We start from the raw sequence: 22,547 nt of genomic DNA, 5'->3' as shown, positions 1-22,547 counted from the left end.
CACGACGAACATGCTTCATTTCACGCATGGCCGTGTTTTTCAGGAGAGATAGACTTAAAGCAATTACCATGAAGTGAGCCTCCTTCACTGACCTCCAACAGCAGCTGGCTGTCCTTAACTGCAGACGCTCCACAACAAAGACGAACTTGGGCACCTTATTCCTTCTTTAACGTTACCAGCCGAGCACCTCCACCGTTGCAAGAACACAGTACAGCACCTCTGTATCTATGTCTCTAATGCAGCATAAAGATTACTGTGGAAACCTATCACACGGGCGAGCAGCAACGCCACCAACCAATGAGGAAAAGGCACATGCGGAATCCAGCACATGCTCTCTGAGACGCAGGCTGCCACCGGCGTTTAGCAGGCTGCTAATCTAATTATAGCTGGTTTGCTAGCACACAGCCGTTAGAGCAAAGCACAGGAGCAAATTAAATTTTAATAAATTAAACCTCATAGATAAAATCATCTCGATTTCCTGTCATTTTGAGGATTAAGGTGCCACCTCATAAACTAGAAGTGATTTTTAAAGTGTATTCTTATTTTCCTCCAATCTAGAGAAACAAAGAGTGGTTAAATCAATATACAGCACTATTGGCTTACTTAAGCTTATCAGATGCCAGCACTAAGAATAAATAATAAAATCAATAGTGTGAAAATAGTAGTGGTGCTATAAAATCTGAGTCTCACTTTATTTATCCTAATTAACAATTAGCCATGTATTAGTCATAAAGTGCTAATTAATCTCTCTTCAATATAGTTGGAAAAACAGTGCAAATTTCTATCTACAGTGGAAAAGTACGAATCAAGGTGTCAAAAATCTTGACTCCAGTGATTAATTTGCAGTTACAAGGGACAGAAAAGGATCTCAGAAGTTACTGTAAAACGAAAAATTAAAGACATTTGGCCACTACACAATTGAGTGGCAAACTACTTCTAGAAGCCAAATCCTGTGATACGTGGGTGAAAACACGTGTTCTCACAGCCAGACTGCCTGGGTTAAAGTTCTAGAGCTGCCACGATTTAGCTCTGCGACCCTGGGCAAGTAACTGCATTTCTGTGTCTAAGACAATGAAAGGAGCCACCTCAAAGAGTTACTGTCAATGAGCTGTAAGTGTTTAGCACAGGGCCTGGCACAGGATGGATTCTGGGTTCTATATTAAGCTCTTATGAGTAGTAGTGATCTCAACCACTCCACATTCTCTCCCTTTCTTTACAGCATCGCAGCACTCAAAAGAGTACCTCACTACCTCTCCATCGCACACTTCTGTCAGTAATACCCTTCAGAAGTCATGAAGGCTGAGAAGCTAGTGGTAGGCTTGATTAATCACACAGAACCATTATTGGTATTCACTGTTGTAAGGCAAATTATTTCACCTACTTCTATTTTGATATGTAATAGTCATCACTTGATTCTATAAAACCTATCTTAAAAGAAATTTTCAGGAAACTATGGACTTCTAATTATTTTTGTTAATGATATAAATTTCAAAAATGTTTTCTATGGAATACAAATTGGGAAAAGTTTTAATTCGAAGAAGTTGGATTAAATTTAAAATAACAAATTTATGTGAAAAGGGAGAGAAGATTCAGACAGTCAAATGCAACTCCGAGTCGTGCAACTTACTTAACTATTCCTTTTCCCTTAAAGTAATTCTTTCTTCTCAATATGTTTTACAGAATTAGCAGTCCTGGGCTGATCTAATCAAATCTGTAAATCTGTTTAATGCTTTTTTTTTTTTTTTTGGTAATATGTCCTACAAGTAGGTATATTCTACCAAATTCCAATCCAAAGATACAATGCAAAATCCCCATTTCTGTAGTTTTTTTTCCTTTTGATTTTGAGCTAAGAAATTTTACAAAAAGCTGACATGCTCAAGAGGTATTATGATTTGCTCTGAGGAACGAAATATTCCGAGGGATTAATGAGTAGCCATGAAACAGGAACACTGTTGAAGGGGTATTTCAACTTCCAAACTTTGGGTACCACAAACGGTTGGGAAATAAACCAGTGAAAGGAATGACATGGACCATTAACTTCACGGGAAAGCACAGAAACTCATGGTCCATAAATTTAAGAGTGAAAACTTGTGCTGGAATGCAAACACATACGCAAACCCTGGAAAAATATGATGGAGAAAGTTGGCTAAAGAAAGTGAGAGCTATGCGTGCTACCTTGAAGCATCATCCTCCTGAATTCTCAGAGCACAATCACCATTATCAGGAGGTAAAAACTCCAAGAGGAATTGGCTTCAGAGATTTGGCCTAAGACACAGCTCCCTGCAGGCTGCCAGGATACAGGCTAGTAACACTTCTAGGCATTTCTCTAGGAAACATCTAACAGCTTCTGCCTTCCTCTTGATTTAACAGACTGCTAGCTCAAAATAGGCACTTTGAGCTGTTTAATTAATTTGTTTCATGCCTGTTTAGTAGAAGACATTAAACAGACACTTTCTAAAAGAAGAAAGCTACTGTCCTTTCTTAGGTCTTATCTTTCAACATGTTCAGACCCAGTATTTGTTTTGGAACTGAGAAACAGTGCATTGGGAATCTTTCTTATTGCCACTCGGCTAGGCGGGGACATATGCTGACAAGCCCTGGAATGAGCACTCTTGTCTTTGAACTTCAGTCGACACATTTTTGATTCTGAAAAATCATTTGTTTACTCAGGGAATCATGTTAGGCCCTTACTATGTGTAAGGACTTGTGTTGGACTCTGGGAATACTGCAGGGAATAACGGAGTATTCTGATTCCTAAAGGAGCTTCGGTTGTAACGTGGGAGACACTCATTAAGTGATTAACAAACTAGCAATAAAGATCAGGTCAACCGCAGCTCAGTGCAGGATGCTCACATGAGAGGGGTGGAGGATCTGGCTAAGGCTGGAGCAGGTTTGCTGGCTTCCTCAGCTGGAGTGTGGGAAAGACCTTCAAGAGCTGTGAAGGTCATGGGAGAGGCCGGCAGGTGGCAGTGGATGGAGGAGAAGGAGGAGCCAGAACCACACACACTAGAGGAGGAAAGGTGTTGCTTGGCCCAAGCTTCCTGAGGGCCAGGCCGCGGCTTCTCTCCTTCTAGATCTCCTTTGTAGATTCCCATTATCTTCCAAGTCTAAAGCCTCATCTACTCTTCCTGGCTCAGAGAACGAGGATGTGAACTTCACATTTGCTGTACTGGCGAGGAGGAGCAGGCACTACAGAAACCGTCTGCCTCACTGCATGGATTTCCTCTAGTTCTGCTCTCACTCTCTAACCCTGGAGAATGAAAATGAGGCTGTGTTTCCAGAATTTTCATATAGAATTGTTACAACGGTTACAGTTTTTTTCCCCTTAGGAAAAAGTTATGGTTCACATATAAAAAAAAAAATTATGTTGAAAGTCAGAGCTCTGTGGTAACTTTAGAGAGATCATGATATTCTGGCTGGAAGTATCTTGGTTTCAGTTGCTGGTCAAACACCATCTTAAGGAGAGGGGTCTTGGAGAGCTGATTCTGCTCTGATGAGCAACACTGGGGCCTGAGAAGGAGGCCAGACTGCACATCAGGCCATCACGGCTGATGTTTCTCCCACATAGCTGGGGGAAGCTCCAGGCCTCACTCTGCTCCACCACCTCTGCAGGTGCAAGCAGTAAGGACCAGCAGTTGAGCTGTGGTCCAGCAGGAGCCCTGGACCCCAGCCCACATAAAGAGTAGAGGGCAGCTTGGAGGGCTGAGTGCTGAGCAGCATTTCTATCAGGGGACCTCAAGCCACACATGAAATCACTGCAGGCAGAGCTGAGCAGAGAAGCCAACGATCCGCTCCCCAATTAATGCGAGCATGGTCCTAGGAGCCACCAGGGTCACCCCATACTGAGAAAAAAAAAGAAAATAATACCCAGGTTGTGAAAGTCTCCTTCTGGCTACCAGGGGCAAGACAACTGGTGGACAAGAGTCTGGGCAGCTGGTGCCCCTTCCTTCTCTGTTCCTGACACTCGAACTGCAGTCTTTCTTTTTTCATGAAGAGTGCGGCATACCAGGCATTCATTCAGCTGTCGTGGCCTGGCTGGCCTGGGACAGACTGAAGTTGGCTGCTGGAAGTCACTCCTGCTGCTCTAAAGGTCATGGGCAGCATCCCTGGCCCCAGCTCCTCCAAAGACACTTGGCATACCTGTGCCGTGAGGGGGCCTCACTGCCTGAAGAGGCTCCCAGTGGCTCCCCAGTGTCTGTGCATCAGCCCCGAATCCTGAGTGTGAGTCAGTTCTCAGGGAGGTCACCTGCTGAGAGGGACGATAGTGTTGGACAAGGACCTTGCCGGGTGCAAAAGCCCTGAGCAGACCGCATGAGTCTTCTCTGCAGGGCTCAGTTTAGAAGCCAGTTGTGCATCTTGGAGTGTCATTTCAAAGCCTAGTTTTTGTTCTTCAAATGATCTGCTTTTCATAGTACTGGCGAAGGGGGCAGGGTACTACGAGGCTCGGGAAGGGGTATGGATTAAAGAGGTTACTAGGACTCTCACGCTGGAGCCAGAACCTGGTTCTCAGATGGTTCCCTGTCATCACAGCTTCTCCTCCCTGTCCTCATAATGACATTTAACTGGTATTTATTTACTCCTATCATTTGCCAAATACTGTGTTAGATCCAGGAGGACAAGGACCTTCCAATCCAAGGAAGAAGACAGATTTAACAATGACAATGACAAAACCTAAACAGGGCCTTAAAATCGCAAAGGGAAAGTCACATATAATATCTGCTTTGAGAATCCCCAAAATGCTGCCGGGTAGGTATTCTTCTCACTTAGAGATAAGGAAATGGCCAGGGTGGTTGGTTACAAGACTTGCTCAGCAACTCCACACTCAATTCATTCCTAACATCCAATTCATTCCTATACACAAAAATTATTAATAATCATCCCATGGGCATAGTAACTGGATATGACTAATCTAATATATAATAAGGCCATAATGATGATATATTACAACCTAATAATATTAGGTATAAGTAGATAATATTGTTTAATAAGAACTATGAATTCTGTTGCAGAAGTCATCTTAAGACTTTAGCTTCCCTTTTGTTCTCAAATTGTACCATGTTTTTGGATGTTAACAGAAATCCTCTAGGTTATGAAAGTGTTTACTTCATTGTTCATCCCTGTACTACCTAAAGGACCCAGGATTCTTTCTATATGGACCATGGGATAATTCCTATAAAATTTTAAGTTACAACACATGGGCAAATATCCTAAATTTCAGTTTTGTCTTCCTAAGCGAAATGCCTACCATTTCACTTACATGAAGGTTCCAATAATTTGAAATAGTCCCGTTGAGTCCCACCACCAGCCCTTTAATGCATCTCTGTACTTATTGTTCAAAATCAAGGCCTATAATCTTGCATGGGTAATGTACGCTGCTGTTTTTAAAGAAAGATTCATGAAAGAATTTCAAGTATGCATGCCGTGAATGTTCATAATTATGTTTCAACATAGTCACTTTGAAAGATTAGACTTTTATCCAAACAAATATGTAAGCCAAGAACATCATTTGCTGTGAAATTCCTTTAGGGTCTTTTTGAAACTTTTAAAATTAGTAGAGGCCAAAGGATAGCTGTCTTGATAAGAGTCGTATAAAAACTTTGGAGGTTATATGTTAAATGACATTCCTAGGGAGAAATTATCTTCTTAGAAAAATATCACCATATATGTCTCTCCTTCTATGCCATTTATTACATTTTATCACAATCCAGCTACTTTCTAGCTGGCAATCTTTTGTAAACTACTTAACAAATTGTGCTTCAGTTTTCTCATCTGGAACATTTGGAGGAGGACATTGTGTGGATTAAATGAGTTAATGTATACATAAAGCATTTCGGGAGTGCATAGCACTTAGTAAACATCATCTAAATTCTCCTCACTTGGATAACAGCAAAATTAAAGCACCCAGGCCAAAGGATAGATAATACTAGAAAAACTGATGCCCTCCCCAAAAAAGAAGTAGATAATATAAATACATAACCCTCATGCCCTGAGCACAACCCAGATAAAAACTGTTATACTGTTAAGAATTTGTTTAAAATAACTAGAAATTCTGGAACTTAACTAAGCACAACTTTTTCCATGAGGCAATTTGGAATAACTTACTGAAAATTTTAAAAATGTGTATACCTTTACCCTGGCCATTTCATTTCGGAAATATCATTCTAAGGAAATAGCTGGGATCACATGCCCCCAAAAATGAAATAATTGACAATATATTCAAAATATTAGAGAAAGGCATTTACCACAATATCCTTTTTGATATGATTTGGGTCTCTGTCTCCACTTGAACGCCATGTCAAATTGTAATCCCCAGTGTTGGAGGTGAGGCCCGACGGGAGGTGATTTGATCCTGGAGGTAGAGTTCGCATGAATGGTTCAGTGCCACCACACTTGGTACTGTATAGTGAGTGAGTTCTCACAAGACATGGTTGTTTAAATATGTGTATCACCTTCCCCCTCTCTTCCTCCTGCATCAGCCATGTAAGACATGCCTGCTTCCCTTTGCCTTCTGCCATGATTGAAAGTTTCCTGAGGTTTCCCCAACCATGCTTCCTGTACAGCCTGCAGAACCATGATCTAATTAAATCTCTTTTCTTTATAAATTGCCCAATCTCAGGCATTTCTTTATAGCGATGCGAGCACAGACTAATACACCTTTACAGGGCAAAAACAAATGAACGATCTTACCATTTAACAGTAGCCAATTAGTTAAATAAATGATGGCATGTAAATAAAATTAACGGAACATTGTGAAGTTACTAAAAAATCCTATTATAGAAAAATACTTACCAAATAAAAATATAGCTGAATATTGGGTGAGTTACAAATCAATGTATACAGGTTGAGCATGAAAGTTCCAAAATGCTCCGAAATCAAAACCTTTTGGAGCACCAACACGATGCTCAAATGATATGCTTATTGAAACATTTCAGATTTCGAGTTTTTAGTTAGGGATGTTCAAGTAGTACGTACTCTGCAAATATTACAAAATCTGAGAAAAATCTGAAATTCAAAACACTTCTTGTTTTCAAGCATTTCAAATAGTGGATTTACTAGGACTCCAGTTTTGTTAAAGTCACTCTGTGTGTATAAACATATGCTGTATCTCTTTGAATATACACATAGGAAAGGTCTGAGGCAAATGCTACAGCATCAACAGTTTTTGTCTCTGCATAATAGAGGTAGTCGATCTGTCCGAATTGTTTAATTTTTCTACTCTGAAATTACTAACACTGAATATAAATTGTTAACAAAGACTTTGTACTTTTTTTCCCCACTTCCACCCAAGGAAAAGGTAAAAACCGCAGGGGGCAAATTTTTCATGAGTGGTCCCTCTGAAGTCTCGGTCTTAGAGACTCTTGTGCCCCAGGCTCCGATCATCTGATCTGGCCTACTGCCCAGCTACATGGTGTAGCTCAGCTTGTTAACCAGCTAGTAAGTAGCAGCCTCAGCAAACAGGATTTTGATGTGCTAACCGTTCCCAGCCATCAGTCAAACCATTAGGCTGGGACCCAAAAGTTCAGCTCGGAATTGTCAGCCAATCTGCTGATTATTATTAGACATGAGGACGAGCCTCTGTTGGTGCCAGAGCAAGCCGTCCTTGCTAAGGAGGGCCTAGATATTTCATTCCTTAGTTATTTGGACAATTCTTTCCTTTTATATAAGGATATTCTTGTATACTTGGAAGATATGGCCAGATTTAAATGTCTGGAAAGTAGCCAGTAAGTTTAAGCGATGGGGAAAATGGAAAATAATTTCTTTGGCTGTAAAGTTAGAAACATTAGCATGATTCAGGATTGACAAGAACCTTGGCAAGTTTCTGAAGTTTTATGGATTGTCACCACGATGGTGGGAATCTAATTTAAAATAAGGTAAAGTAAAGCAATCATACTTCAGTGTGTCTGCCGATCCTGACTGTATTTTTACTTCCACAGTTCAAGATGTCTCTGAATCACAACTCAGCATCATTAACAGATAATGGTTCAATGGGTTTGTCATAAAGATATTTCCATGTATGTGTGTATATTTTAAAGATAATTTTATTACACCTAGGGATCATTTTTTAAATAGAAATTAATGTGCAAATGGAGTCTGCTTAACAGAAATCTGCCTTGAAGCAAATTGAGCTCTATTCCATCTCTACTATTAAGAATGTAATTACCTGTAAAGCTAAGACTTTTGTTCTACTGAAAATAATCACCCCCAACTTCTTTTTAGAAATGTTATGCCATTCATAAACAATGATTATTTTTCTGTATCTAGACTCCCGATATTTCTCCTATTTTGAATTTACATACAATAATATACGTAGAAATGCTTTTCCATGGTGTTCTTTTATAGCAAGGAAATAATTTTTTCATTACATACTATTGCTAAAGGCAGTCGCAGTAACGATGGGACCTTTTTCATTTCAGAAGGTGTCATTCTCCCGGAGCATTTACCACTGGGTGATTTCAACGGAAAAAATACATTGTGTCTTTCAAGAATGAAGAAGTTATTTGAAGAGAAAGAATCCTTAAAAAATATGAACATCAGAATGGTTTCTAAATAAAGAAGAAAATCTGTGTCACTTATTTAACGTTCTTTTTCTTTCTTGGGTTAACAATTTATGCTTTATAGACCCAATAAAAAAAAAGTTATTCCTCCAAACATTCCTGGAAGAGTTTGTAAATCCCTGGTGATGTCTGAAAGCTGTTTTTGCAGGTGTGGGTTCTCTCTATGTAGGACACCTTTTCTAAGCACGGTATCAGTGATCTGGGAGAACCGTACATGGGAAAGAGAAGTTTCACTGCTATTATTACTTTTAGCATATGTATGCTATTAGCTCTGAAACTGGAAGTGGCGTGAAGGACATTAATTCACCTTCAGGAAACTTTCTAGGGTCTGTCTTGTACTTTATTTTCAAAGTCAGATTACCAGCTAATTTAAATTTCAAGTATTCTGTTTCATTCCTCTTGAATGCCTGCTCATGATCTTTACCAAGACAGTGCTCCCATTCAGGAGAAGCTATTTTAATTCCACTGCAGGCAGGCCTCCTAATGAAAAGGAGAGTTTAATTCCTCTTACAGGGGATAGCATATAATAAGTGTTTTTTACCAAAAAGTTTGAGTCAAGCCTACACAAGTGGTTTGCATACTAAATTATATAGAAGGCTTTTAAAGTAACATCACAGAAATATTCTGTAATAGGAATAAATGGCACAAAGTATCTGAGAGATGAGCAGAAAACCATTCCAGGGGTCTAGAGGGCAGCAACAGGAACCATCCACTTGATAGCTTGATGGTATTTTCAATGTTTTCCAGACTAAAGAAGCCTTTCTAATTTTAACCATCTTCTCCCAAAGGGTAAGCATGATCATCACATTTATTTCTATTGTCATTGAATAAAAACAATTTGAAGGTATGATATAAATCAATGCCAGGCTTTAGAAAGATGGTAGCTGGAGTCCTGTTACACTGAGAACATTATACTGTGTGTGCTGGGGGAGGGGGTGCTCTTGGGTAATTTTATTTGGTCTACAATGGGTGCATCTCATCCACACAGAAGAGAGTGGATCCCGGCTTCTCTGGGTAAACAAAGTAGAAAATCATACAGATCTTGCCCTTTCATCAGTTGTGACGATGGGTAGTCTTGCTGATGAGAACTTATGCTTGAGCTCTCATTCTTGAGAGGCCCTAGGTGACAGAGCCAGGCCCCTGCACTGGTGGGCAAAAGTTTCCTTCATCAAATCCCAACTTGGGATAGGATGAGAGAGGGGAACAGAGAAAAAATATCTTTTTTTGATTTTTTTAATTATCACTTTCCTTAAAATGTCCTCATTTTCAGCATGAAATTTACAGAGAATTTCTTCCCTGTCATTTTTCTTTTTGCAAAATAATTTCCCTTTTCTCAAAATAAACTGTATGCTATGTGCCGCTGGGGAGGACGTTAGGAAGGGAAAAAAAATACTTCATTGGCAACCAAGAAAAAGCAATACTAAAGCACTGTAACTTAAAGTATTGGTTGGTCTCACTGGTCTCTGTTGTGTGAGACTAATTGGAATTTCAGTTCATCTATCTTCCTTTCTTATTAGTTTTGGGCCGTTCTGTAGTCTGTGCTCACTCATGCCTTCATACATATTTCTTTTCAGCATTATTCCCTGACCTAAATTGAAATGAAATGAAATGTACTGCACCTCATTTTTCATATCTGAACAAACTGAAGTCATCCAACTGCATAACACATTCCACCTACAAAATTCAATGGCAGAATCATGCATTAGCGATACTTCACATTTTGTGGAAATATGAGCCGCGGTGAGGAATCTAGATGGGTAGGTTGTCTGTGTTCCCAATGATAAGAAATTATCCTCCTCCCCCGGAAGCATAGCTCAGCTGTTCCATAATGACACTGTAATCCCAACATTTCAGTGTTAATAAGAACAAACATACCAATAAAAGACAAGAAACAGACTAGAAATAGATCCACATGTATATTATACAATCAATTTTTAACAAAGACACTCAAATAATACAATGAAAAATTTAAAGTATTTTCAATAAATGATCATGAAAGAGTTGGATATCTATTTTAAAAAATTAGTAAACACTGACCCCTACCTCATACCAAAAATATCAATCGAAGATAGATAACAGATCTAAAAGTTACCTAAAACTATAGATCATCTAGAAACAAACAGGAGACTATTTTTGCAAACTTGGAGTAGGTAAAAATTCTCTAGAGTTGCAAAAACATCAATTGTTATGAAAGAATTAATAAATTGCTCTTTAACAAAAACTAACATCTCTGCTCATCAAATAACACTTAAGAAAATAAAAAGGCAAAAACTAGATGAAAGAAAATACATCCAATACATACACTTGAAAAATGACTTTCAGCCAGAAAAATACTACTTCTACAAATCAGTAACAAAAGAACAGCAATCCAACTTAAAAAGGGGGCAAAAGACTTGAACAGACACTTCACAAACAAACACAAATGATCTGTAAGTATATGAAAAATACTCAACATTAGTAGCTATCAGGGAAATGCAAATTAAAGGCATAAAGAGACACAATTCCATAGCCACCCAAATCACTAAAAAGAAAAAGACAATACCAAATGTTGTCAATGATGTGAAAAAACGAACTTCCACAGACTGCTAATGGGAAAGCTGCTTTGACAGTTTATAAAGTTACCCAAACCCTTACGCTATGACCCAGCAATTCCAATCATGGGCATGACCCAAAATCTATAAAAACATATGTCCACAAAAAGACTTATTCAATATTTGTAGCAACTTTATTCAAAGTGCACAATTGGAAACAATTCAAATAGCCATTCACAGAAGAACAGATAAACAAATTATGGTATAGCCAGACAATGGAATATTACTCATCAATAAAAGGGAGGATTCCTACTGATACAAGAGGGAGACGAATCTCAAAGACAGCCTACTAAATGAAAGGAACCAGTGCAAAGAGCACTTACTGTAGGTTTCCATTTACTTCAATACAACTACTCACGATTATGGAATCAGAACAATCATTTCTTCTGGAGGTGGAAAGGGAAAATTGAAAAGTAGCAAGAGAGAACTTGCTGAGATGATGAGAATGTTCTATATGTTTATTAGGGTGATTACCTGAGTGTATATATTTGACAGAATTTGTCAAACTATACGCTTAAGATCAGAAAATTTTACCTCAAAAAACCCTACTGTACAAAACATTACAAATATGATATTACTATAAAACTTTTAAAATGATTTTTTACTGATTTGATCATCCTAATAAAATTATTTTTATTTTAAATTCCACTGAACCTTCCAACCTCCCATTTATATGTAGCATATCATCTATATATAAAGAAAAAAATGACTCAAATTCTCATGCATTTATGACAGTTATAGTTTATATATTTCAATGTCATATTGTGCCTTGATATTGAGATTATTTTATAAGGACCTGAGAATAATTCTTCCTATTTGTATGTGGGCCTTATTTTAAAGTTAATCACTATTAACATTGACTTAAGACATCTTTCTTTATGTTTCCAACAAATATTTTTGCCTCTTCAGCTTTTATCTTACCAATTTTTCTTTTATTTGTGCCACATTTGTAATAAAGCCATTTTTTTCAAGGAAATTAATACATATTTTATATGACTATAGTATATATAATTGTCTTTTTTTTCTCTTTGTCTCTGATATCATTCTTAAACTCACATCTAAGCATTTTGGGGTCAAAGAAGGCTTTAAAAATTGTCTTGGGTTTGACCATTCCTTCCTCACTCTATGACTTTAAGTTAAATAATTTCATTTAGATTCAGCTCCTTCTTAAATAAAATAGTCGTCACTATAGCAATTTCTTAGCTTCAAAAGAGGAGAAAAGGTGAAAGTGATCCCCCTGCAACTAATAAGGACATGTATTGTCTGTAGAGAATGTAAAAAACAATAATAAAACCACATGCAGATAATTCTAAAACACATCAAGACAAAATATCCCCTCCTCATGGCCCCAGGGGGCAAAATGGTCTCAGTGACACTACATAGGACAAGTCAAAGCAATGTAGGTTGGAGGCCACCCCTGTGGAGTGCAGGAGGGAGCAAAGTAACACAAGCACCAGGTGAGTCATTTAGCAACAGCCAGGAATAGCTAACCTTTAATAAACAGTTTCCATGTGCCTGGCCCTATGCTAAAAGGCAATAATCATTTAATCCTTGCAACATCTCATGAAGCAGATACTACTGTCACCATTTTACAGTTGAGCAAACTGACGGAGAGATAACTAACCTTCTCAGGGCTAGCAACTGGTAAGAGGTGGAATTGGGAGCACACTGGAAGTGGACTCCAAGATGTGCCTTTGAACCATGAAGCCACGTGACAATACTGAACTGCAAGGCCTTCCTAGGGGCTTAAGAGGGTGACAGAGAAAAGGGTGGAGGATGAGAAAAGGGGAATTCTTGATTTAAAACAGTCTGAGAGAATTTGGATCCTTAAGGTTAGTTCACAGCAGGATAAAAAATAAGAAAAATTAAAAGTCATATTCTTTAGGAAAAGTAAACTCTAGTCTAACTTCTCAATGTCTAGGAAATTACCAAAAACGTTGCTGAGCAGCTGCTTAAACGTGCCCTGTGTTCGTGCACATGTGAGTGTGCAGGTCCGTGTCTGGACATTCTCAGGCACTCTACCAACAAGCTCAGCACTTTGTGATCTGTGCCCACAGTGTGTGCTTGAGGGGCCCCAGCCAGGTCACCCTGGAGAAGTCTGTACAGTGCCCTCACCAAGAAGAGTGGTGACTGAGCCCAGGATCAGCGAAGGGGAGCACAGCCCTCCAGGCAGCCCATGACCAGGGAGCCCAGCTGAGTGTGCTGTTGTGGCAGTGGGCATGCGCTTGGCCACGGTGTAAATAAATCAAGTGGTAATTAGATTCTGCAGCACTTAACCACCATTTCTGTGTTGCCCTCATTTGCCAACTCTAGACAAAAAGAAAGGCAGACCATTTCCGCTAAAAACGTAGGATCTCCTCATTTTCAGCCTTGCGTCTCTCCTGAGTCCCCAAAGCACAAGAAATGATGGAGGGAACATGCACACAGGGTTCCAGACCCTGTGACTACATCCTGTAGCTACAGCAGGGTTGGGATGGAAAATGCTGAGAGTGGGGCTCACCATTACCTCACTGGAACATATATCAACAACCAAAAGCCTACAAAAAACTGAGTATCAGTTCAAATAAACTAAGCACCAGTATGATAATGTAACCTACCAGAAAAAAATGCTGACATTTTCACTGAAACACATGCATATGAACCTGAACAAACTAAGTTCTCACTTGATTTCAGTCAAAGCAAATCCAACCTTCACTTTCGGCCATAAACATGTCATCTGGGGTAATTTAAAAGGGAGCACTTAGCAAATACATGAATTATGCCTTCATGAAGATTTTAGTTTTAAATGTTATCAGGCTGTATGAAAATGCACCTAATGCTCAGTTTTACATAAAATGCCAGTGCTCTCTCTTTGTCTGCCTTTATTATACTATTACATTACGCTTCCTAAGTTAAATATATTTTTAAAACCTGCAGAAATTGAAATGGTACTAGAAAGCCAAATATTTAAATTATACTTATTTTGAACTACTGGCTATCTTCTAGATGAACTCATCCTGACAAAGCAAAAAAGCTAAAGTTTATTTATTCCAAAATTATTTAGTGACTGGAAGTTTTTAGTTTGAAAAAAAGTTTTATGTACTAAACTAGGGATTAGTGGACTTTTTCATAAAGAACCTAAGAGTAAATATTTTATATCTTGGAGGACAGTCTCTCGTGACCTCTCAACTCCACCACTGTAGTGAAACCAGCCATAGTCAACACATAAACAAACGATCATGGCTGTGTGCCAATAAAACCTTATTTACACAACAGACAGAGGGTTGGGTTTGGCACACAGGTCATAGTTTGCCAACCCCTGATTTAGACTAGACTAAAACATCATGCAGAATCTCATCTCTAATAAATACTGGAAGCTGAAACTTCAGGGCATAAATATGAAACCCTTTTTCTCCAACTGTACAACTTTTGAAGGAGCCAGTGTTTCCAGTTTCTGCAAATTGTTAATTTTCAACATGAAACATAAGATTTGAGGATGTTTATCCTTTCTTAAACAGAGCACATTAACAGGTGTCAATGCTGATCACAGCTAGAAGTATCGTGGGTCCCATGTGACTCCAGATGGCTAAAGTGTTCTACCTACAAGAGGATGCTTCATTCGACCAGGATTGGTTCTCAATAAGCCCAGTGCCCCTTAGAAGAAAAAAGTCACTTCTGTCACTTAAGAGTTCAATTGATTCACTCAACTTCAAAAGGGCACTGGGAATGCCATGCTTTGAAAAACAAACAAACAAAACAGTAAGAGAGAGAAAAGCTTGAAGAAAAACACTTCAAGTCTCAAATGACACAAAATAATTTGTCTCCAAAGGCTTAAGGAAAATCAATTAAAATGTAATCTGTAGATCAGGAATGGTTTCTACTTAAATGCCAAAAAGGAACATAACCCAAAATAGAAAAAAAAAAAAAAAAAGAAAAAAGAAAAAAAAAGATGTGTCAAGGTATAAGAGTAGACCTATTCAAACCCATTTCAATGCAGTCTGCTAAAACAAGATCCTCAGCACTGCACATCTGCTGGTCAGATCTGAGCAAATGCTCATGGCAGGTCAAGTGGAGAGCTATTCTGGACTTTTAGTACTGAAAATCAGGGTGCACACAGTGAAACCATGCTGCTCTCTGACCCTGCTGCTAACTCGCCCTGGTGACAAGGTCAGCTCTGCTGCCCTGGGCTAATGTGCTCATTACAGTAGATAAACTACTGAAAACTCAGACTCCCAAAGGTTGCTGCTTGCAGTCCTTTTTGGAACAAATGAGGGTAAGAATATCTATTTCAGTTCCCAAAGATATTATATCATGATCTGTGTGAATCTTTTAAAAAAGCGTATCACTTTGGAGAATTATTGTCATTTGAAGCAACTGAGTACAGCTGTCTCTAATATCAGGTTAAAAAAAAGAAAAACAGGACTTGAGACAGTGCTATGAAATAATTTTTCACATGTATGAGTAAATATGTAACTAGCCTAAAAAAGAAATTTATGAACTTCAGGGATTACTTATATAAAAAATAGATCTACAGGTAGAGGTCTTTTGCTTTACAGGGACATGTTTCTCCCCACTTCTGCCATCAACTCTTACAACCCTCTAAGCTGCAAACATACTGGGCCCTGCACGTTCAGCAAAGGCAGATTCCCAAGGGCTCTCAAGACCATCCTCTCACCTACTCTCAAATGCTCTGTTCTTGCAGTCTCAATCATGTCTACCCTCACTGACAGTTTATCTTCCTATTTCTGTGTATCTTTTTGTTTCAACAGTTACAACTGAAGAAATACAGGAAATTACACATGGCTAGCCATGGGTCTTCTGTAAATCCCATTTTGAAAAACTACACTAATTCTTAGATAATGAAGTTGAGAACTAGGGAGAAGGACAGAAATAGTCTGTTCGATTTTGTTCAAATCAAAGAGATTGGGATTGGAAGGAGATGTTCGATTTACATATCTATTTGCCCTCTGAAAGAAGGCTACCACGGGCGTAGACTGTTTCTAGTTGGTGCTGGAATCTTCCCATCGGATGTCATATCTTGTGGTTTCGTATCTACCTTCCCACCTCCACTCCCCTCAGTATCTAATTATTAAATTAAATTTAGCCTACAGTTGCCTCCTTATACATTTTAAGTTTGGCCTAAAGGTTTCTCAGTTCATAGTGAACTGTAACCTAACTGGATGTGTAAATAGACTGTCATTTACTATTGTGTCAATGACTGAGTTTTTGTCAATCATAGGCAGCCACCTGTGCAAACCAAGTTCAAGTAAGGCAAATGCTGAAAGGTAACTAACCTGGCTATTTCTGCACCTTACTTCGGTTTTCTGTACACAACTTTCCTTTTGCTGTCCATAAATATTCCTGAGCCTGGACTGGTACAGGGGCTTCCCGATTTGGGAATCGTTCATTTCTCAAGTAACCTACATTTAGTTTGTCTAAGATTTTTCCTCTCCATTAAAAATGTAATAAAGTACACCAAACACAAAAATTTTTCAAGTGAGCTGAAGTTCTAGAAGGGAATAGAAAAACATTTTAAGTTAAGCCAAATATTGAACCAAAGTTTATAATAAAACATAAAAATCACTGGGATAAAATAACTGAAAATATTTCACTGGAGCACCAAGACTGGCCTAAAATCTTTTTCTTGCCTATCTATACTGACTGTCTTAGGTACCTCATGACTATAGATACCATAAATATGCTAATGACCTCCTCAGTCACATCTCCAGACCATCTTTCCTAAACACCAGATTGGTGTATCCAATGGCCAACTTCATGTCTCCACTGCATGTCATCAGCATCTCAAACTCAGCTCCTGATCTCTCTTAAACCTGTCCCCACCACACTCTTCTCTGCCAGTTAATGGCAGCATCTTTCTTCCTGCTGTGTGGGCCAGAAACTCAGGAGTCAGCATTTCTGTTCCTCTTTCTATCACATCACACAGCCCAAGTTGTCATTAAATATTATACTTTCAGTTATCAGTCTTTCCAGAACCTGACCATTTCTCACCACCTGACAGCCAACCCCTGGCCCAAGCCACCATCCCTTGCAATCTACGTCTGTAGCTGTCTTACCGGTCTCCTGTAGATTCTCTCAAACACGGCGGCTCACTTCTGCAAGATCAGCAAGAGACTCTCTACTGCAGTCAGCTGGTAGATTTTTATATAATGCAACCTAATCACAGCAGTGAGAGTCTATCACTCTCACCATACTCTATCAGGTTTATAACCACGCATTGCAAGGGCCATCTTAGAACTCTGCCTACCACGCTCTCTGAAATCATTACCGTATCCCACCCCTGCAATATACATATACATCTATCTCCATCCCTGCTTTGTTTTCCTCCGTAGCACGTTTTACCATTTGAATGCCAAATATGTTATATATTTATCTTATTTATTCTCTGCTTTGATTCACTAAAATATAAGCCACACAAGGACAGAACTTTCAGTCTCTTTTGTTTCCTGCTCTGTCCCTAGTCTGCAGAACAGTGCCTGGTTCAAGGTAAGTTATCAAATAAATGTTTATTGAATTAGTGTATTATTTACTATGTAACTTTTTACTTTAAAAACACCAGGATCTCAACATTTCTAATTATACTGCTGAGTTATAGATTTCTATGATCTGTTTCTACTGTCGTTGCATTGCATCAGAACTTTGTTAAGTCACAAGGATGAAATTAAATGTTATCCCTTCCCATGGTAACAAAGCTATACAGTTCTATTTTCATTTCAAGTTCCACTGCAAACATGGAAAATTTCAGCCAACTATGTGGTGAGAACTCCACATTGAATATTTGTAAGGCCAGCATTTTATACTTACATGAAACAGATGTGTTCCCTGTCCACTGCCCAGCCTCACAGATGATTCCTATTTTTTTTTTTTAAATTCCTGTGTCAAACAGTAGAAGGAAAGGGAAGTAAAAGCCAAACTCCCTTTGAATACTGCCTCTAAGAAAATCAGAATATGTGATTAGGTTAATGATTCAAACAGAAAGAAGTAAGGTATTCAGAAGCAATGAATATCCTATCACCACAGTAATAAATGTTATAGATCCATTATCCACCTCATTTAAACAAATGTTGCTTTTTGCAGCAGGTAGGGGAGAGTGCAAGGCCAAACGCCGTAAATGTGAATTACAACTCCACGTACAATACACATTTGGTATCCATTCCAACCCATGTGCCTCTGGTTAACAACTTATTTTAGGTGATTTTTAACAGCCCCAAATTGACATGCACTTAATACTAATCTATATCTATCCCCAATTCTGCTTTATCTTCTTACATAGTGCTTTTTACCATTTGAAATGCCAAATATGTTATATATTTGCAAGTCCCATAAACAAACTGACGATTTACAACGCACCCTGAAAGTCACAAGCACATGGTCTCCTTGAAAAGTAAACAAAGGCTGCCGGGCACGGTGGCTCAAGCCTGTAATCCCAGCACTTTGGGAGGCCGAGGCGGGTGGATCACAAGGTCAAGAGATCGAGACCATCCTGGTCAACATGGTGAAACCCCGTCTCTACTAAAAATACAAAAAAGTAGCTGGGCATGGTGGCGTGTGCCTGTAATCCCAGCTACTCAGGAGTCTGAGGCAGGAGAATTGCCTGAACCCAGGAGGCGGAGGTCGCGGTGAGCCGAGATCGCGCCATTGCACTCCAGCCTGGGTAACAAGAACGAAACTCCGTCTCAAAAAAAAAAAAAAAAGAAAAGTAAACAAAGGCTACCCAGGTGCTCACAAGTCCTAACAAGCAGCCTGATTTTCTTTCTTTTTTTTTTCAATGTTTATGCAATTCAGCCTTTATTGTAAAAAAGGAAACAATAAAAACAAAATCCTATTAATAAACACAATGCAAATGATGCCTGAGATTACCATAAAAACATACTAGCAAGCCACAAGTACCAGATAGGGGTGAAGAGGCGCATCTACCAGCTCTTCTCTTGAAGTCCTGCGCCTCCCACAGGAGGCACAAGGTCCAAACTATTACTGGGGGGGGGGGGGGGGGGGGGGAAAGGATAATCTCTTTATGCTGAAATAGGGATTTTAATCTCTTCTTATACCTTGCTTATACTTCCCCAGTCTTTTTCACCTTCCCAGCACTACTGCCATTGATAGTAGCAATTTGAGCAACACAATACATTTCTAAATCTCCCTTATCACTGATAAATGAGCATTCACTTCTGAATTCCTGGCTGGTTTTTGCTTCTGGCTTCTCTCCTCTTACTCTCCACACAGCTTTGAGGCTAATCTGCCCAAAACAGTGATTTTGACGAGTTGCTCCTCTGGTCTTGAACTCAGGGCAGCTCCCTGTGGCCTGGCTTGTCAAGTTCCTAACTCACGTCAAGCCCTTAACAAGGGTCAGTTTGGTTTCTATGTTCATTGCAAGCCTGACACTCACACCTGACTCCAGTCCTCATCTGGGCACCACTGGCCCGGGAGTGATTGGCTGAAAGAATACAGGTCAATGGGTGGAAATCATAGCATCAAACCCTCCACCCTAGTGACTGTAAATTAAGAACATCTCTGTATGCCAGTGGCAGAGCTGCCTCCCTTTCCCATAAAAACATAGTAAGGTTAAACAAGAAGAGAGCTCATAGAGCACAGTCTTCAGCATCTTAAAGTAGAAGCAGTATAAACGCTGGGGTAAATTTGGCGGCATTTTCCAAGCATCTTAACTGACCTTTCCGTGGAGGCGGAATTCAAAGAGGGCCCAGGACGTCACACCCCCTGGTGTATGCCCTGTGCGTAATCCCTGGGATAATAAATATCATGGATTTGACTCCCATTATTAGCAGGTATGTGACACAGTGACCTCAAAATAGGGAGATTATCTGGACAAGCCTAGCCTAATTTCATGAGCCCTTTAAAAGAGTTTCTTTTGGCTGGTCACCAAAAAGAATCCAAAGAGAGTAGAAGCCTGACGGGAATTTGATGAGGGATCCTGCTGCTGGCTGTGATGTTCCTGAGAAGGCCCATAGCCAGCAAATGCAACAGGCTTCTAGAAGCTTCTAGAAACTTCTGTCCTCAGCCTGCAGCCAGGAAACAGGGATCTCAGCCCTGCTGACAACCTGAATGAGCTCAGGAGCAGATTCTTCCCCACGGCCTTACTTGAGATGGCTGTCTAGCCAACTCCTCATGCTGGAGACTCTGACAGAGAACCCGGCTGAGCCACGGAAAACTTGGAGCCTCCAACCTAAGAAATAGGTGCTGTCTGTGGAAATCTGTTAATGCAGCAATAAAAAACTGATACGCTTTCCTCTAAGCCTAGTCTCTTGTCTGTTCAGGCAAAAAATAACAACCTAAAAGTATCTCACAGCACTATCAGCTGAACTCACAGGTGTGAAGATGGAACCGACTTGTTAAAAGGAAAGAAAATTATAAAAGGTTGCTGAGGAATATTGTATCCTCCCTACAAGACCACATCATCTGGGAACAAGCAGAATATACAAATCCTTAACGAGAGTGACTATTTTAAAGACTGTCATGCATATGCCATCGTTCTCAGAAATGTTAAAACAGAAATCGGTCCTTCCATAATATTTTATTAATGTTATCAATGACAGGAATATCAACAATATAATTTATTTACATTTCTATGAGGTATATTAGGAAAAGTGTTCATCTTTTATTCATCAAAATACTAATTGATTATCTGCTGTGTACAGGATCCTCTGTAAATGCTTACTGAATAATCCAGGGAATGCTAATAAAAATATGTAATCAGAGGGAATGCTGGGAAGATGGCCGCCTAAGAACAGCTCAGGACTTCAGCTCCCAGTGAAAGTGCAGAGGGTGAGTGGACGCCGCATTTCCAGACGAACTCTTATTGCCCACAGGCCAGGAGATACCCAGGCAGAGGGGTCGCCAGCATCGCAGTCCCAGCCGGTGCGGCTGTTTTGGCCCCCGCGGGGCTGATTCCGCCCGCGCGGCTGCTGTGACCACTCCCTGTTGCTGCGGTTCTCCGTACAAAAGCCAATGGTCTGGGAGCCCTCTTAGCTGGCGAGCAGAGCCCTGAGACGGCAGAATAGCCCATTCATCTGAAATAGCGAGTCAGGCCAGGAGATTCCTAGGCAAAAAATCCGCCAGGAGCCGTTCGAGCCGACTCCGTGAGTCGCAGCACGGGAGATCCCGGCGCCTTTTCAACAAGCGACCGGAACGCGGGGTCGTTCAACTTAAAAGAAAAGACTCTGAGTCAGGGAGCCAGGTGATCAGGCTCGGTTGGTCCCACCCCTCCACCCCCAACAACAACCAAAACAAAAACAGCAATTGGAAACCCTCTGGGTTGAGCCCTTCAAACCAAGCACAGCTGAACCGGGACGGTCCGGCTCCGTGGGGGAGGGGCATCCGCCATTACTGAGACTCTCCACCGCTACGGAGGCAGGCTGCCGTTGCCGAGGCAACCCGCCGTTGCCGAGGCAACCTGCCACAACAGAGAGAGTCCGCCATAACAGAGGCGGGGCCACCATTGCCCAGACAGTTCTAACTACGCCCATATAAAAAGGACTGCAGGGAAGAGCTCAGGGCAGCTGGGTGGAGCCCACAGCAGCTCAGCAAAGCCCCTGCGGGCAGGCAGAGGCTAGGCGTGCTGCTAGCTGGGCGGGTCCAACCTGAAAGAAAAATCAAAAAAGGCAGTAGTGCAACGGAAACTCATAAAGCTCCAACTCCCTGGGACAGAGACAGACAACAGGTGGATAAACCCACAAAAATGGGTAGAAACCAGCGTAAAAAGGATGAAAACTCCCAAAACCAGAACACCTCTCCTCCTAAAAGTGATCACAACTCCTCACCAGCAAGGGAACCAGACCGGATGGAGAAGGAGGGTGATGAAATGACAGAATCAGACTTCAGAAGGTGGGTAGTAAGGAAAAACCAGTACCAGCCACTCCAAAAACACACCAAATGGTAAAAAAGCAGCAACACAATCAAGAATCTGCATCAACTAACCAACAAAACAGCCAGGTAGCATCAAAATGACAGCATCAAATTCACACATAACAATACTATCCCTAAATGTCAATGGACTAAATGCCCCAATCAAAAGACACAGACTGGCAAATTGGATAAAAAGCCAAAACCCATCAGTGTGCTGTATCCAGGAAACCCATCTTACAAGCAAGGATACACAAAGGCTCAAAATAAAGGGATGGAGGAAGATCTACCAAGCAAATGGAGAGCAAAAAAAGGCAGGAGTTGCAATTCTCATCTCTGATAAAATAGACTTTAAAGCAACAAAGATCAAAAGAGACAAAGAAGGACATTACATAATGGTAAAAGGATCACTGCAACAAGAAGAGCTAATGATCCTAAATATATATGCACCCAATACAGGAGCACCCAGATACATAAGGCAAGTTCTTAATGACTTACAAAGAGACTTAGACTCCCACACAATAATAGTGGGAGACTTTAACACCCC

At 40.2% G+C, this 22,547-nt stretch overlaps 1 protein-coding gene across 11 annotated transcripts in view; it reads right to left on the bottom strand.

The window, feature by feature from the left end:
• Positions 1–22,547, bottom strand: part of FAM110B (family with sequence similarity 110 member B) — a 156,165-nt gene that overhangs the window by 71,223 nt on the left and 62,395 nt on the right. Inside the window, exons 1-2 of one of the 11 annotated variants that reach the window (XM_074386666.1) lie at positions 8,368–21,046; positions 68–6,349 (exon numbers count right to left, since the gene is read on the bottom strand). The exons of 8 other annotated variants lie outside the window; for them this stretch is intronic. The gene's annotated coding sequence lies outside the window, so the exon portion shown is untranslated. Of the gene's footprint in view, positions 1–67; positions 21,047–22,547 lie in introns of those variants that run through there. 2 more of the 11 variants (XM_003935511.3, XM_003935510.3) reach the window with 2 other exon arrangements.

Source organism: Saimiri boliviensis, chromosome 15 (assembly GCF_048565385.1).
Source record: "Saimiri boliviensis isolate mSaiBol1 chromosome 15, mSaiBol1.pri, whole genome shotgun sequence".
Classification (NCBI taxonomy): domain Eukaryota; kingdom Metazoa; phylum Chordata; class Mammalia; order Primates; family Cebidae; genus Saimiri; species Saimiri boliviensis.
Note: the sequence above shows the minus strand (reverse complement) of the source record. Positions and strands in the feature narration are given on the sequence as shown.